At 40.9% G+C, this 16,743-nt stretch overlaps 1 protein-coding gene across 3 annotated transcripts in view; it reads right to left on the bottom strand.

Annotated features, from left to right (window-relative positions):
* The window catches only part of KIAA0586 (KIAA0586 ortholog), a 67,171-nt gene that overhangs the window by 2,420 nt on the left and 48,008 nt on the right, over positions 1-16,743 (bottom strand). The gene's annotated exons all lie outside the window — the stretch shown is intronic.

The raw sequence follows: 16,743 nt of genomic DNA on the forward strand, positions 1-16,743 counted from the left end.
AAGAAAAAATGGAAGGAAAAAAGAAAGTAATATTCCCTTATCCCAAGGCTCTGTCGGAACTTCTCAAGTCTTTGATTCTGGGAGAGCTAAAAGAAAGTATCATATTAGTCTGCATTCCTCCTAACACATACTCTAATATATTTTACAGATACACTATGGACAAATTTTACAGTAGTTATAAAATGCTAAAAGAGAGAAAAAATAAAAAGAATAATTCCATCTACTTGCTCAACAGAAAATGTATCAGTTTCTGAGCTATCAAAGTACCTTTAACTTAAAAATACCCAAAGTCAACACTGCCCTTTTTAAAAGTCTCTGAAGTCTCTGACTTCGTTAAATTCACACAAAAAATACAGAACGTGGATTTTCAGCATTTTAACTGTGAAAAAACTGTGGATATCATATTTCAGCTAAATGGGAGATTCTGCTCCATGACTGTAACTTCCCAGGATAGAAAGCTGCTATTCCTGAAACTCTACATTGGCCCCAAAAATATAACTACCAAGTTACTCTCACATGTGTTTTATCATTATTACCTTTTGCTGAGTGTAACCTCGTGCATGCACAGTGCATAAAACACTTTATATACACATACAGGGAGGGGTGTGGGAATAAAGACACAAATAGAGGCAGACTGGTTTAAATCCTTGTATAGCCCCTGGTTTGCTCCTTCTTTAATAATGTGATATTCCATTTTATGTCTTCCCCTCATCAGAGAGCAGCTCATAACCAATATTAAGATGGTTTCCTCTTGAACACTGAGTTCCTCACCAGCACAGATATGCAACCTGCAATGGTTAAAATCTTTTGATACACCATAAAAATGGAAATGAATTTTTTTTCCTTACAAAGCATGAAAAGGGCAAGCAGGCAGGTAATCTTCATGGCTTTCCCCCTCTCTTTAGAGCCTCTGGGAGTTCAGTACAATTTTGTAATCATGTAGTTAGGTGTATTTATAAAAATTTTCCTTGTTAAAATCCAATAAATGGAGCGTGTGACCTTAGGTGACCTCCAGTTTTTCAAATTCATTGTCACCATCTAATAGCATAAATTCATATGAACTGTGAAAACTGACACTCTTGGTAAGAGAGTCCTTGGCTGGTAGAAACTCATCAGTGACTGAAAAGATCTTGGCGACCCACTGATGGAAAAGGTCACATTTCAGATCAGAGATTTTTCCTGTTCTTGGCACTCTGTAACAAATTCATGTACAGTACTAAATTTCCAGACCTTTGTTTAACAGAAGCATAAAAATTAATGGTGTGTCAACCATCCAGTGACCTGTGAAGGGAGTTTTTCTCTAAGAGGTACCGTCACACTCAGAATATGCCGTATACAAAGGGTGTCATGAATGTATGCCAAAGGAAAAAGGAATTAACCACACTGAAGGGAGGTTTGGTTACTCACATCATATGGCAACAGTAAGAACAAAGAAAAAGGTTTCAAATCTTTCCTTTTGAATTTTTCTATTTGGCAAAATAAAAAGACTAAACAAGTCTGACTTTTAAGCCAAATGAAAACCACGTGCTTTAACTCCTCCGACTGGGTGTCCATATATTAAATAAAACTATTTTATATCTATCTGGGGATGAAATGGAGCCATATCTTGGAAGTGAAATGGAAACACAGAATGGTTTGGGTTGGAAGGAACCTTAAATATCATCCAATCCCACCCCCTGCCAAGGGCAGGGACACCTTCCACTATCCCAGGTTGCTCCAATCTCCATCCAAACTGAGCTGGAACCCTTCCAGTGATGGGGCAGGCACAGATTCTCTGGGCACCCTGTGCCAGTGTCCCACCACCCTCACAGTCCAGAAATTTTTTTTCAATATCTAATTTAAAACCTCTCTTTCATTTTGAAGCCATTCCCCCTTGTCCTGTCAGTCCATGCTCTTGTAAATAATCTCTCCCCATCAAGACAATAAATAGGGAGGGGTTTGAAAGATCAGGACCCAGGTTATTTCTCAGTATAAAACTAGAACCATAATTAGTGTAATTACCTACATATTGCTTCCTAAAATTTCAAAACAATCCTCCCTCTATTTCCCAACTGAACCAGCTCTCTTCAAGAGCAAGAATAAACTTCCAAGACTGTAAAAACAACTCCAGTGCTGTGCTCTCATTCCTTTAATAGCAGGGGCTGATAGGAATGGCTTGTTTCTTCTTCTGCCAGATTCCAGCTGCTTTGCTTTGTTTATTCCTGACTTCAAAGTTTCAAACACTGTCCTGTCCCAACAAATAACTTCCTCCAGATGGCATTAGCTCAAGTGCTCTGAGCACTGGGATAGCACAACACCTGCAGATCCAACTCAGCATCTTCAAATCTTCATTGAAGGGGCCTTTTTTTTTTTTTTTTCTGTCATCCCCCCATTTTGCTTTTTCCCTACATAAAAAGATTTACATCTGGCATATAGTTACAAAGACCATTAGAAGGGAAACAGAGTTGTCAGAAATTCTTTACACTAATGGCTGAAGCAAAGTAGAACAAATGTCTACAGCCTCCAAGGTAACAGAATCACTGTCATTTTATAGAGTCACAGAATGGTTTGGGTTGGAAGGGACATTCAAGACCATTCAGTTCCCAACCTCTGCCATGGCAGGGACACCTTCCACTATCCCAGGCTGCTCCAAGCTCCGTGCAGCCTGGCCTGGAACCCTTCCAGGGATGGGGCAACCACAGCTTCTCTGTGCCAGGGCTTCCCCACCCTCACAGGGAAGGATTTTTTATTAAGACCTCACCTAACCCTGCCCCCTGTCAGTTTGAAGCCATTCCCCTTTGTCCTGTCACTCCAAGCCATTTTCCAAAGTCCCTCTCCAGCTCTCTTAGAGCCCCTTTAGGCATTGGCAGGTCCTTTAAGGTTTCCCTGGACTCTTCTCCAGGCTGGACATCCCCAGCTCTCAGCCTGTCAGTCTCTCTCATCTGCACCTCAATTCTCCTCTCTTACCTGTTCCTCTCTTTTCTCCTCTCTCAGCCTCTCCCATCTGCTCCTTTTACCTGGAAGCAAACCTGTGAGGTACATATTTGTACCAATATATGTTCTGTCCATGTCTCCATGGGTTTGTGTGGTACCACAATGAAATTCAGTCACTTTCTTATGTGGCTGTACAGGTGAGTTACCAAGCAGAGCAAGAAGTGGCATTTTTGGCAAAACTGAAATTATTCCAGGCTTGCTGGCTAAAACATACTGATAAAAAACATCCATATTTTGATGTAAGTAATTCTAAAGGCTGCAGTGAAAAGAGAAATTACACTGCAATGTCAGTCATGCCACTAACTATAACAATATTTAGCATTTCCAGTTCAGAGTTGTGTTTAGCTGTATTGTGCATACTGGCTATTTCATATTTCTGGAATTCAGTGGCTTATAAAGTTGAAAGTGAGTAGGTTATAGAACTAAATGAATATAATATTTTCAGGAATAAGCAGGACCATCAACACATTCTCAAATAATCCAAATTTTTGGGCAAATTATTCTCCATTTATTAGAAATGAGAGTCCCTCCTCCAAAGCTTTTCTTGCTCTTCTTACCTTGAATCCACAGGCTTGTTTAGGCTATTGTGGAGAAGTTGGCCTTTCTCAGCTCTGCCAGAAATGTGCTTTTTAGGGCAGGGGCTCTCTTGCTGTTGTGTGAATGCTTTGCCAAACATTTACCTGGCTGCAGGTGAGAGCTCTGCCTTCCACTGGGACAGAAACACAGAAAACAAGAGCAAGATGTCCTGCAAATGCCTGCAGTTCTCTTTTTTAACTCCAACCCAGACTGCCCCAACTTAGCTGTCCCATGACAAACAGAAAAGACTCGAGGCAAAACAAGGCCAAATTTCTAGGGCTGAGTTACATGAAAGGGCTACATTTACAATTAAAACCCTTGAGCTGTTTCACAGAAATGGACAGACATCTGGAGGACTTGAGCCAAAAATGTCTGGATTTAAAAGCACGAGTCTACTGCTGGAGCTGAAAAAACACAGTTTCATTCTCAAAGGCTGCAGCCAACTCATAAACTTCCATAAGTGGGCCACAGACACCAGTGGAGACAGAAAACTATATAGTATGAGTTCAGTTCAAGTTCTGACCTAAACTTGGCAAATTCCACCTTCCCCTTGGTGTCATGTACTTACAAAAGGCCTGCACACAAGCACACAGAAAATAAACATGTGTATACACACACTGTGTGCTTTTGCTGTTTGTTTGTGTAACCCCCAATGTATAGCCCAGCTATAAATATTTCCTAAAAGAAAATAAATGCAGATCCTCAGCCAGTACAGAAGGGTGGGACCATGCTCAGCAGCTAACAAATATTTCAAAGCAGAATATTTGAAAATGGTTTTTTCCTCCTCTCAAATCGGAGTTCAAGGTTCAGTGGTTTTCCAAAACACTCTATATTCCCACCAACAGCAACACTAAACAGAACAAAAACTAGAAATATTAAACAAACTAGAACCTGATATTTCAAGATCCTAACACAGAGACTGGTAGAGAAAGCAGCTCCAAAAACATCTAGAAATGAGATTGCAGAGTTCACTAAATAAATTTCCTTTTGGTGCCTAAAATCTACTCTGCTCCTTTAGATCTGGCATCCTTTGCTCTGTAGAACCTCTCACTGCTTAACAACGTTAACTACTTAACTTTGTTCCCTGGTCACATCTCTTGCTCCTGTTTCCCACCAAATCCCTTCCAAAACACATGTAATGATCTTTCCAAATAACTAAAATAATTATTAATACTAAGAAGAAATATTGAAAATTAATTAATTTGATTTTACCACACAGATGGCTGTGATTTTTGGATGTGCAATTGGCTCAGAAAAAGAACTTTAACATTTAAGTACTGCTCTCCAGGCTGCAACCATTTTCTTGAGGAAAACTCAGATGAAGCTCTGTGGCAAATACTGAAGCTGCAGCTTTTATTTCAAAATAAAAAAAGCAGAAGTTGGTTCCTTACTAGTCCAGAGTCTTTGAAAAACCACCAGGAAAACGTGTATCTTGTGCAAGGGCCAGGGGGAGGAGTAATCCCTAAATCCACAAGAGATAACCTAGGTAAACAGCTGGTGGAATCAGGAGAATCTGACAAGTGATAATTAAAAATCTACAGATCTAATGGTGTAATTAATATTTTACTTATTCAGTGAAACTAAATATCACCTACATACCAATTTATTTTTTTTTTTCTAATTGTATGCAAAATCTAACCAGCAAGTGGACAGGAAGGTAATTTCAAAAGCATATTCCTATAATATATTTGGTTCTGTTATTCACACCTTCATGTTTGGGGCTCCAAAAGACATTTTAATGCCTGTATCTGAAACAAAATAAAGAAGTTAAAAAAAAGGAACTTGAATGATCAATGGTGGGAATTCACACTTAATTCTAAGATAAAGTTCTGCTGAATTTCCTTAGGATGCAGAGTCAGTGCAAAGCCAGCAGTAGGACTGGATCCACTGAGACCTCGTATCTTAATGATATTAATTGCAGCAATACTGCCTCCAGCTTATCTGCATCGTGCCACAGTGCCAGATATAACAGCACTCACAGCCTTTTTGGGGAGTGGCAAGGAAAAGAAATAAAAATCAAAGCATCTTTTTAATTCTTAGAAGTTACATGGCCTCCTTTTATTGAAAAGTAATTTAAAAATATTTTTATACGAATAATTGAAGTCAATGGATGTTCCATGGATTCAATGGATTAATTAAGATTTGCAAATTAACATCTTCCCAGTTCACAGCTAAAATGCAGGTGGGGTGTCCCTGTGAGGCTGTGGATATTCCATCCTTGGAAGTGTCCAAGGCCAGGTTGGATCTTGGAGCTATGTGGGATAGTGGAGGGTGTCCCTGCCCATGGCAGGGGGACAGAACTGCAGAATTCCAAGCTGTCCAGTCCTACCTGCTCCCCAGATACCAAATATCCCCCAAAAAATCCTTAGGAATCTCAGAGGACAAGTTTCAGTGAATCCCTGTAAGAAATCACAAGGTACTTTCTACATTAAAAAGTTCAGTGAGAGACCTCAATGAGCTCTCCCTCAGCCAGACAAGAGGATTTCCTGGGCAAGGAGGTTTCATCCCCTCCAGCCACGGCTGCAATCTGCACCCAGACCTGAGTGAAAGGTAGGGAATGGGTATCAGAGAGAAAAGAGAAAACTCTCTGCCTGAAGAGCAGTGCTGCAGGGCAGAATATTCTCACTGCAAGTCACTCCTCACATATAATGGAGTCACTAAATGCATTCTTATAATAAAAAAATTAAATAAGGTATACTCAGTATAAAGAAAACTTCAAATAACAAGTGTTCTTCTAGATGACCACAAGCAAATAGCTTTATTTCTCAACTCTGAATACTTAAATATTCACATGATCCTGTGCATTTGTTTTGATGATTTTTACTAAAAAAGTCATGGGATTCCCCATATGGAAAGAGTTTGCCAAGACTTCCATTACTGTACTACCATTACCATGATCTGGCATATTAAAATCCTTGTACCTAAAGTACAATTACCCAAAATTTTTGTAATTATACCTTTTCAAAAGAAGATGATGAACATTTTCCCCAGGAACAAAACGAAACAAGACAGAACAAAAGCCAGCCCTATACAGTTAGCATTTTCCAATGTCAGTCTAATAAATTCCAGAACATTTCTATGCACATTTCTAGTACATGAACAAACAAACTTAGAAAAAATGCATCTTTTCCAGCCTTTTGTTTAGCAGCAGATGGTGGCCACTACAGGTCTTACCATTTGTGGATATCAATGACCTTTGGAAAATATATAGGAATAAGCATTTCTAGGAAGCTTAGAGAGGCAAACAACTTTTCTGTTAGCTCAGAAAGAGGATTGACTAAGTAAGCACATGTTCAAACAAGGAAAACATTAAATGTCCTTACTGGAAGAACTGGGAGCTCACTGTTACAGAAGCATAAAATCATTTAGGTTAGAAAACACTTCTAAAATCAAGTCCAACCACTAGCCCACCATCACCATGTTTCCCCCATAACCATGCTCCCAAGTGCCACATCCGACACATTTTTTGAACATTTTCAGGGATGGTGATTCCAACACTCCCCTGGGCAGTCTGTTCCAATGTCTGACCACCCTTTCAGTGCAGAAATTTTTCATAATATCCGATCTAAACCTCTCTTGGTGCAACTTGAGACCATTTCCTCTGTGTCCAGACCCTATTTTGACCTGCTCTTGAAATGAGCACTCAGTGTGATGACAAGTAATTCTGCCCTCACAATCTAATGCCTGGGACCAGAAACTTGGAAAGGTCTGAGAGTAAATATATTATTTTATCTTGTGCTATTTTAAAGTTTGTTAAAGTCTAAAATGATTAAACTTTGTGCAATAGAGACATGCATTCCTCCTAGTAAAAAAAAAAAAAAAAAAAATTAAAAAAAGAATACAAAAACCTTGGCCTGTTGCATGGGAAAGAGTGAAACCAAAATTATTTTGCAAAATTGGGTGAATCTCAGCTCTAAACCAGTAGAATAAATGAGCTGGAGAAATGTATTGCTCTACATTTATGTTGCACGTTAAGCACAGTGCACCACCTTCTCAACTCTCTCCTAGACACATCACTGATTTTAATATCACACCTCCTCCATCTCTGCTAAGTGGAATAAAACACAGGGAGAACTGCAGGCAGCTCCCACCAGCCTCTCAAAGGATTCTCTGCCAATGAACAGTTCCCCAGCATCACCAGAGAAACCAACAACTCCTGTCAGGGGCTGCTCTGCACAACTCAGAGCTGGTGTCCAGCAGGGCCTTGATCAGACCCTTTTCCATCAGGTTCTCATTTGGGCAGGTTCTCTTTGCCTCTGAGGCTGCAGCCACATGCACACAAATTGAGATTTGGGATGTTGGCTGTACCAGGTTCCTTCAGGAAGCTCTGCAGCTCTTTGACTCTTCCCAGCTCAAGCTGTCGCTGCCAAACCCGGTGAGCACCCAGATCATCCACGGCTCCCCTCAGTGCTTTGGGCCATGAGCAGGATTAACAGAGCTTGCAGGAAGCTGAGAGAAAACCATTTATCAGCTCTCTGGGTTTAAATATCCCTGGCCAAAATACAGGGAGATGTGCACTCCTTTTCACTGCCATCTCACTGTAGTTCCATACATGCTCCTATTGCATAAATGGCAATGCAGTCTGCATGTGTGGGAGCAGAGGGTGGCTCTGCCTGATGATGGACACGACTTGGAATTACCCAACCATTCAGGCTGGAAAAGTCCTCTAAGGTGAAGGGCACAGACACCTGTCTCTGTGCATCATTACAGAGCACACACCTGAATTCAGGAGCTGTTCATAGGAACAGCAGTTGCACAAAGCTCCTCAGGAAAGCGACTTTTGCAAACCCTCCACACACCTGACAATGACACAGGCTCAATTATTTAGCACAATCCTGATCTGACACGATGACACCCCGTGTGTGCCAGCAGGAAAAGCACAATGGCAAAGGAAGTCTTACCTCGTGTGCCTCATGGAATTTAATGGCTCCTCAGCATGTTACCTGAAGCAAATTCAGTCACATTATACACACAACACGCTCCCAAGCTCAGGAACACTTTCTCTGCAAGTATCAGATAAAGCAATCTGTTTTCTGGCAGTCTCTTGCACATGCTACAATAAGACCAGAATTTTAAGAAACATTATCCATTAGTTTCTTTCTTTCTGCCTCTTAAGTATGAGGGAAGAATTGAGCCTGGAATATACTTAAAATTCAATACATCTCCAAGTTGGGGAATATGTTTTCCCTTGTCATTACTCTGTCACTGAACATTATGTTGCCTACACAAGAGCAGGAGAGAACAAATGCTTAAAGATCATCTTTCTTTACACACAACATTTAAGAGTCACTGTTATTTGATGCAATATTGGGTTTTTTTAAAATCTTTGAGGCAGAGAAGACATATGTTGCAAAATCTCTGCAACAGGACTGTTTCCTTCAATGCTGGAAGCTGGGAAAGGGTCTGGATCATTCCTGGGGCCTCTTCTCACTAATTCTGCAATGCAAACTGCAATGTAGTTTTAACTCTGCTATTACAGAGTTCTCCAATCATTCCTTATTCCTCCAGATGAGAAGAAAACAAGTTAATGCAGACTCACTGTGCATTGCTCTGTATTTTTAGAGAGCTACTTGGAAAGGGAGTAGTGGAGTATCCAAGGTGTTGCTTTATTCACACAACCTACATTTATCACACACGGAAAGTTTCCTGGAAACCTATTCGAAATCTGATAAGAAAAATCCTCATTAAGAATCATTTGCTTGTTTAATTTTCACTTATTGGGCTTTAATGTACCATAAAAGTAATAACAACAGCACCTTAACTAAATACTGCTTGTCTTGTATTCATTAATTTTAGAAGAACACAAAACTGCCTGTAGATACAGGAAGCTGCTGGAAAATAAAAAGGAACCGATCGCATAAACTCAAACGAGAGAATTTTTATTTTTTTTTTATTTTTTTTGTGGAACATGGAGTTCAACAAAAATGTATTCTGTTCACTGTACACACGACACCAATGGGAATAAGAGCCAGTTCAAGTTCTAAGTTACCATTACTTGGGTAATGGCTTCAAGCTGCAAGGCACAGCTGTATGGGCCCAGCCAGACAGGCTATCACAGCAATGCTTTGATAGCATGGGGCCCTTAAGTGTCAGGATATAGAAAAGGCAGCAGTTGTTGGCTGTGAAAACAGTCTGATACAAACCAGATGGGGACTCACTTCATGGGCAACACAAAGGAAAACAATTGGCTCATTCAACAAAGTCAGGCCACTGCCCCAGAGAATTAACAGAAGACAATAACAGTCAACCAGAGTTGATGCAAACAAGAAACAGCCATGTGGTTACGGTTTAAGGAATTGTTTCTCCTCAGACTAAACATAAAGTTTTGATTTCTAATTCTCATATTCATTAATTTCAGTCTCGTTTACAAGCCCCTTCTTCCTCCAAAGTCTTCCGTGTAATTCATTTATGTAGCACCAGCCTTCACACACCTACTTAAACAAGAAAAAAATCTATGACAAAGGCAGCTATATTAATCTAATGTTTCCTGAGGAATGCCAAGACCACAGACAACTTTTTGAACCGTGGCAGAACATTACAGACACACAGAGCGTTATTAGACATATTTGCATGCATATGGCAATATATTTACTGATTCTTTTTGATTTGAAATGCATAAAGCCCAATAGGTCACATGTTGAGTTACCAGAGTACAGATGTCCTCCAATTTTGTGAAGAGTTTTTCTGGTTTCTAACTTAGTTTTGTTTTTTTTAGGCATACTTCAGATCAGTTATATTGCCACACAAGAGTTTTGTCAGGCTATGGTTAAAAAAATCTATTAAAATAGCTATTACCAATCCTTTTTTGAAGCAATCAAAAATTTAAAAACTGTCTATTTCAGCCGTAACTTAAAAAATCCCCAGCCCACTCATTTTTAGAAGCTTGTAGAAGATTATGGTCCAAAATCTTAATTGCTCTTGCTGTTTTATTACAGGAAATATGAAAGTGACATGTGCAAAGGTATTTTGATTACAAATTACTTACAGAGATTGCACAATAACTCAGACCTCTAAGGGCCTTCTGCAATTTCACTCTCAGACTGAAAACATCTGAACTTTCTTTTCATACACTTCAGACTATTCCCTGTGGCAGGCCCTGCACTGTGGAGCTCCACACGAGTGTGAGAGCTTGGATGGCACCACCTGGAAATCCAAGCAAGGACCTGGAGATGGAGATGTCCTGCAGACCTTGTGAGATCAGTGGCTCCTGTCAGCTTTAGCACACCTCCTCACATCATGGAATCACACAACGGTTTGGGGTAGAAAGAACCTAAAAAAACATCTTGTTTCAACCTCCTGCCATGGGCAGGGACATCTTCCACTATCCAAGGTTGCTCCAAGCCTTATCCAACCTGGCCTTGGATACTTCCAGGGATGGGGCATCCACAGTTTCTCTGAGCAACCTGTGCAAGGGCCTCAGCATCCTCAGAGTGAAGATTTTTTTTCTAATACCTAATCTAAACCCACTCTGAATGTATGGTTCTCATTGAACAGGCTGACTCTGGAATGGCAGAGGGAGTATGTCCTTTAAGAAAGTGAAATAAACCCTCTCTGAATGAAGGAATCAGAGAGTCAGGCCCTAATCATCCTCTTAAGTGGTTCTAACCTTCAGCTGCTGTGGTTCTCCAGCCTTTGAGCACATCTTCACTTCAAAAAAAGGCCAAAACACAGCCTTGGCTGCATTCAAACCAAACCACCACATACTGTAGGTAGAAAAACCAGGTTTTACTTCAGTGTCCTGCCATAAGCACAGAGCCAACAAAGCCATTGTGTGCAGTTCTCTCTCTGAGCTGAAACATCTCCACAGCAGAACCACAGGGCCCATTTCCAAAAGCACAGCCAAATTCTTGAAACCTCTGCTTTAGGGTTGGGCTGTCACATCGTAGCAAGAGAAGACTTTGCCTGCAGTGCTGCTATTATTCATTTTTCACATCATATATATCGAGGTCAGACCACATTTTCTACGTGCAGCTGAAATTTTGGGTTGAGTCTCTGCTAGGTCGTTACTAGAAAATTACGAACCTTAGGAACAGAACAGCCTTTATTTATCAAGCCTTAAAACCTCAGAGATACTGGCAGTCGTAGTCCTGCATTAAAAGCAGATGAGAGAAGAGCAAAAACCTCTTTAAACCCCAGGTCTGCCTGCACAAGCAAACCCCAATTGCTGTTATAAAAAGGGTTTTGGACATGGTCCGTCAGAGAACGCCTGCACATAAAGGCCAGCTGGAGCAGGGGGAGGCACGGCTGCCCAGGCTCCCTCAAAGTGAGGATTCCAACAGGAAACTGCTCCCCCTTTCTCTTCTCTTTTTTTTAATTTTTTTTTTTCTCTTTTTAATCAGGAAGGAAGCCTCATCTTCAGAAACAAGCATTCCCTGTGTGATCGTCCTGCCTGGCTGTCTCTAGGAGCGGGTCCAATTATTGAAATAAGCAAGATGCGCTTCTGAGAAGTCGAGCGTGTATTTACACTGTAACTCCAACTAGTAAATATTTCCCATTTATAACTCTGATTTACGTAACGGGCCGCAATGGCTGCCGTTAAGTACATTAAACAATTTCCTCAAGATCTGTAATTATGGTTTCAGGATAATAAAAACACACACACACACAAAAAAAAAAAAAAAGTCAGAAATTAAGCAATTTGCAACAAATTCCGTGCTTTTAACTTCTTCTGAAGATGCAATGGCCTGACAAGGACAGACACTGCAGCTGTTTTACTGTCTTTAAACAAATACAGCTCTAACTTTTGCAAAATGCACAGTGCCTAAAACAAGGTCATGATATGCAACCCTGATTATTACTTTACTGTAACAACCTGAGTTAGGATGGAGAGCTGCAGATCACCCTACTAAGTCTAAACCACTTTGACTGGCTAATTTTGAGCCAAAATATAAACATAATTCTACCAGACCTAGAAAAGGTGAGATGCATTTTCATTGTTCACATCTGGTTGATGATTTATTAATTTGTATTAAAAATACATGCCTATATGACATTAAAAAAATAAAGAGTTAACTGGAAGGCAAAGTCATGCTGTACACAAAGAGAAACAGTTACTTCCCTGCAGCCAAAGCACTTGGGGAAAAAAAAAATGTATTTCACAGACCTACTCCATATTTTGTGTCACACTCAACAGCTTTCACTCAGGTTGTTTAGAACAGTGCTTAAAACCAGCTCTTCCTTCTTTAACAGCAAAATGTAAGTTTTAGATAAGAGCAGAACAGGATATACAAAGGTTCTATATTTTAATTAAGTTTTTCTAGGTGTAGGTTTTTTTTTTTCTCTCCTGAATGACAGCACTCATGATAAAAACCAGAGCACAGTAGTCCACAGACAAAGTTTAACCCATCTCCATCATTTACTACTGCTCCTTGCAAAGGCAGTCACCAAAAGCACATTTGCAAATGGTATTTCAGAGATGAGCATTTGTTGCACTTCACTTACAGAATCAGTTGCATGGAAGATGAAGAGGATTTCACTCCAGCTTTATGTTAGGAAATGTTATTCCACAGAGTTACAAAACACAGCCCCATGTGCAGCCTCAGCACTGAGCAACAGGTCATGCATGACAACTTTAATCTTCACTCACCAGTCCTTACCCTATTTTTTAACAAGAATGCTACTTTGGCAGCCTGCATTTCTCAAAATCAGCATGTTATCAAGGAGGAGCATTACCAGTATTTACACAGTGCTCTTCATTTGGAAGACATCCTAGATAACATTTACTCCATGCTGTTGCCTTATTTGAAAACTTCATGGGCTCCTATTCTTAAGAAATTAATCCTGTGGGTTTGGGAACCCTATATTTATGTTTAATTACAAGGAGCCTTTGTATCACTGTATTGAGAAGGTGGAGCTGGACAAACCTGGCTTCTCTTTGGTGCATGAAGTGGAAGGTCTGTTTACTCCTAAAGCATATAAAAAACAAGAAATTCAGTACCTAGTAACAACACTGGTCAGCAGCATGCAAATTGAGTGTAAGTCAAGCCCTTTCATAAACTAATAAGCAGTAGAATTTAAAAAATACTATTTGATTGTGGACACAAATTGTCTAAATACTCGTTTTTATTGGCCACTTTGGTTCTCTTCATAACTTTACAGCTGTGCCTTGCCTCTCCTAGCAGTGCCAAAAATTTACAAAGCATTAAAAAAGAAAAAGAAGTTTATTGTCTGAGAATGACAGCTTCTGTGAATCCCCAGTCTGCTTTGTAAAAGAGGTCTGGGGGCAGGCAGTCAGGATTTGTGAGTTATTCATCACTCACCTCATACACACTCATGTCCCAGGGATTTCTCTCCTACCCAGCCACCCCCCACACTAACAGCTGGCTCCTTCCAGCTTTTATGTAGTGCTTAAAAAGGCTGATTTGAGAGCAATTTAAGAACAGGTAAAGCTGAAGGGAGTCCAGCTGCCTCTGCCCAGGGCTCAGCAAACCCAGCGGAGTGGGAAGAGCAGAAGCTGTTCCTTCTGTTGCGCTGCTCTCAGGCTTGCACCAGCAGCTGAATTATAAAAGGCAACATCTGCCTTCCCTACCAACCAGAAAAATGTAACAAACTCAGCACATGCTGAAGACATAAAGCCTGAATTTCTCCTATCACAGTGCTATATAAGTTTCTCCATGTTGAAATATGTTTGTAATACTCCTTGTCTTCACCTGTCACCAAACAGTATCCAGGCAATGTGTTGCCAGCACCCAAAAGCATCAAGACTTCCTGCTCTGATACTGATGCCTTTTATAAAAAAAAAACTGAAAAGAAAAATGGGAGATAAGAGACCTACTTAAATGACTGTTAATCCAAATAAGGATGGTCATCCTAGGAGATGCTGTGGTGCATGTGCCAACTGAGCTAGCCCAGCCAGCAGCAGGTCTGCCTGAGACCTGGAATGGTTCCTGACTCAGCTTAGCTGGTACAGATGCATCAGGCTGTACACAGATAGGGACTGAGAAATGTAAATATATCTTATTCAGGAAACTGCCTTTGCAGGCTGTAATCTATGTGAGAAGCTGCAGCATAGTTTTGGATGCAGAACCAAATACCCTGCTGGAAAGGGAATGCTGTTCCTCCCTCAATCATGGAATCACAAAATGGTTTGGGCTGGAAGGGACCTTTGAAGATCATCCAGTTCTAACCCCCTGCTATGGCAGGGACACCTTCCACTATCCCAGGTTGCTCCAAGCCCTGTCCAACCTGGCCTTGGACACTGCCAGGGATGGGGCAGCCACAGCTGCTCTGGGCACCTTGTGCCAGGGCCTCAGCACCCTCACAGCAAAAAAATTCTTCTTCACATCTAATCTAAACCTGACTCTTTTTAGTTTTAAACCACTGCCCCTCAGCCTGTCACTCTTTGCTTGTATAAAAAGACAATGTCTCTCCTTTTTATGACCCCTTTAAGGTACTGGAAGGCACCAGTGAGGTGTCCTTGGAGTCTTCTCCAGGCTGAATAATCCCAGCCTGTCTCCACAGCAGAGGTGCTCCAGCCCTCTGATCACATCTTGCTGCAGTGACACACTGAGGCACATCCTTTAAAACAACCAGGAATCACAATTTACATTCTTTTACCATCACTGCTAACAAATAGGCATGTGAATTAAACTAGTACAAGACCACAAAAATCCAGTGCCTCTTCACAACATTATGACAGCAGATGATGTGCAAAAGGGACTTCAGATTCAATTATATGTCTACAAATGAGCAACAGGTTCAGGAGAGACTGTTCTGATCATCTTCCACGACCCACCACAACACACAGGCCACAGAACAGCTAACCATGCTTACTTTCTGGTTGCACATCAGTTCTTTTTAGTTAAACCATGGGCTCAGAGCTGTGGAACCACTAATTTGTGAGAAACTTCTCCCTCCAGAGAACTAACTGGAAACAGCCCTGGGGCTGATGTAAGCATTAAGTACATGGGGAGTCTCTGTCCTTAGGTGGCTTGCCCAAGCCCATTAATTTTTTGTGTGTGTCCCCCATTTATATAAGCAATGTTTGCATGAAAGGGGAAAGCAGGTCAGCCTAGTCAGCTTGCCACCATCTGCTTTTATTCAGAGTTGCTCAAGATCAGTGCCAGTGGGATCAGTGCCCATTAAAGGGGTTTATTGTGTGTGTTTATTTTTTGCTCTTTACAATGAAGGCAACAGCAATTACAGTAAGTTTGTAAAAGTGCATACGAATCATAATCCTCAATACAAAGCTGCTTCAGTCAGATCCCAGCATGTTTAGGAATCCTAGACAGGCTGTGAGAAAAGCTGTCCTGGCACAACAATTTCCACAGACTGGGGAGGAGTGTGGTAGTGTCCAGGAGATCAGAGACTTGTATTAAATAGTTGTTATCAAGACCATCCCCTGTTTGGAATCCACAGCAACTCCAGCTGATTCACCATCACCTCAGGGTCTTGGACAAAAGAAAATGCCTCACATTGGAGCTTGACCCCCAGACAGGCTGACAATAGATGGATTTATACAACTAAAACTGGAACTGGTGAGAGATCAAAGGTAGGCTGCCAAAGTGGAAATAGCAATTTGGAGCTCTCAGCTAGTACATTCCAACTCCTAAGAGTGGATATGCAGCAGCAAGAGGTAGCCTTTCATTAAGGAGAATTCTGCCTAGGATATGCCTGGCCATTAGAGACACAAGCTACCAAAACCCCTGAAATGAAACAAAATATCAAAAACCCCCAAGCAATTAAACTATTGTAAAAAACCCCATGCTAATTAGCAAAAAGGAGGGGGTGGAAAAAAGGGAAAATACAGAGAATTGCATTACTAGAACGGCACTGCTTTGGTTCCAAGGTCATCACAAGTGTTTGAAAAGCAAATGCAATTATGACTAATTTTTTAAAAAATAAATTCCAATGAATTTGGATATAAAATCCTTTACATTTTTATGATATACTTCAGAGCAGAAGATCCTCTGAACCTTCTGCTGTCTGGGTGATGTGATGTAGGCAGCTCAGCAGGCACCTGGACTAGACACAACATGATATTTTGAGGTAAAAAGTGTATAAAACGATAGGAAAAGGGGGAATGGCCTTAAGCTGAAGGAGGGTAGATTTAAGTTAGACATGAGGATGAAACTCTTTAATTATATGGGTGCTGAGGTGCTGGCACAGGTTGCCCAGAGCAGCTGTGGCTGCCTCATCCCTGGAAGTGTTCCAGGCCAGGTTGGACAGGGCTTGGAGCATCCTGGGATAGTGGAA

The sequence above is a fragment of the Poecile atricapillus genome, chromosome 1, assembly GCF_030490865.1.
Source record: "Poecile atricapillus isolate bPoeAtr1 chromosome 1, bPoeAtr1.hap1, whole genome shotgun sequence".
In the NCBI taxonomy this organism is placed as follows: domain Eukaryota; kingdom Metazoa; phylum Chordata; class Aves; order Passeriformes; family Paridae; genus Poecile; species Poecile atricapillus.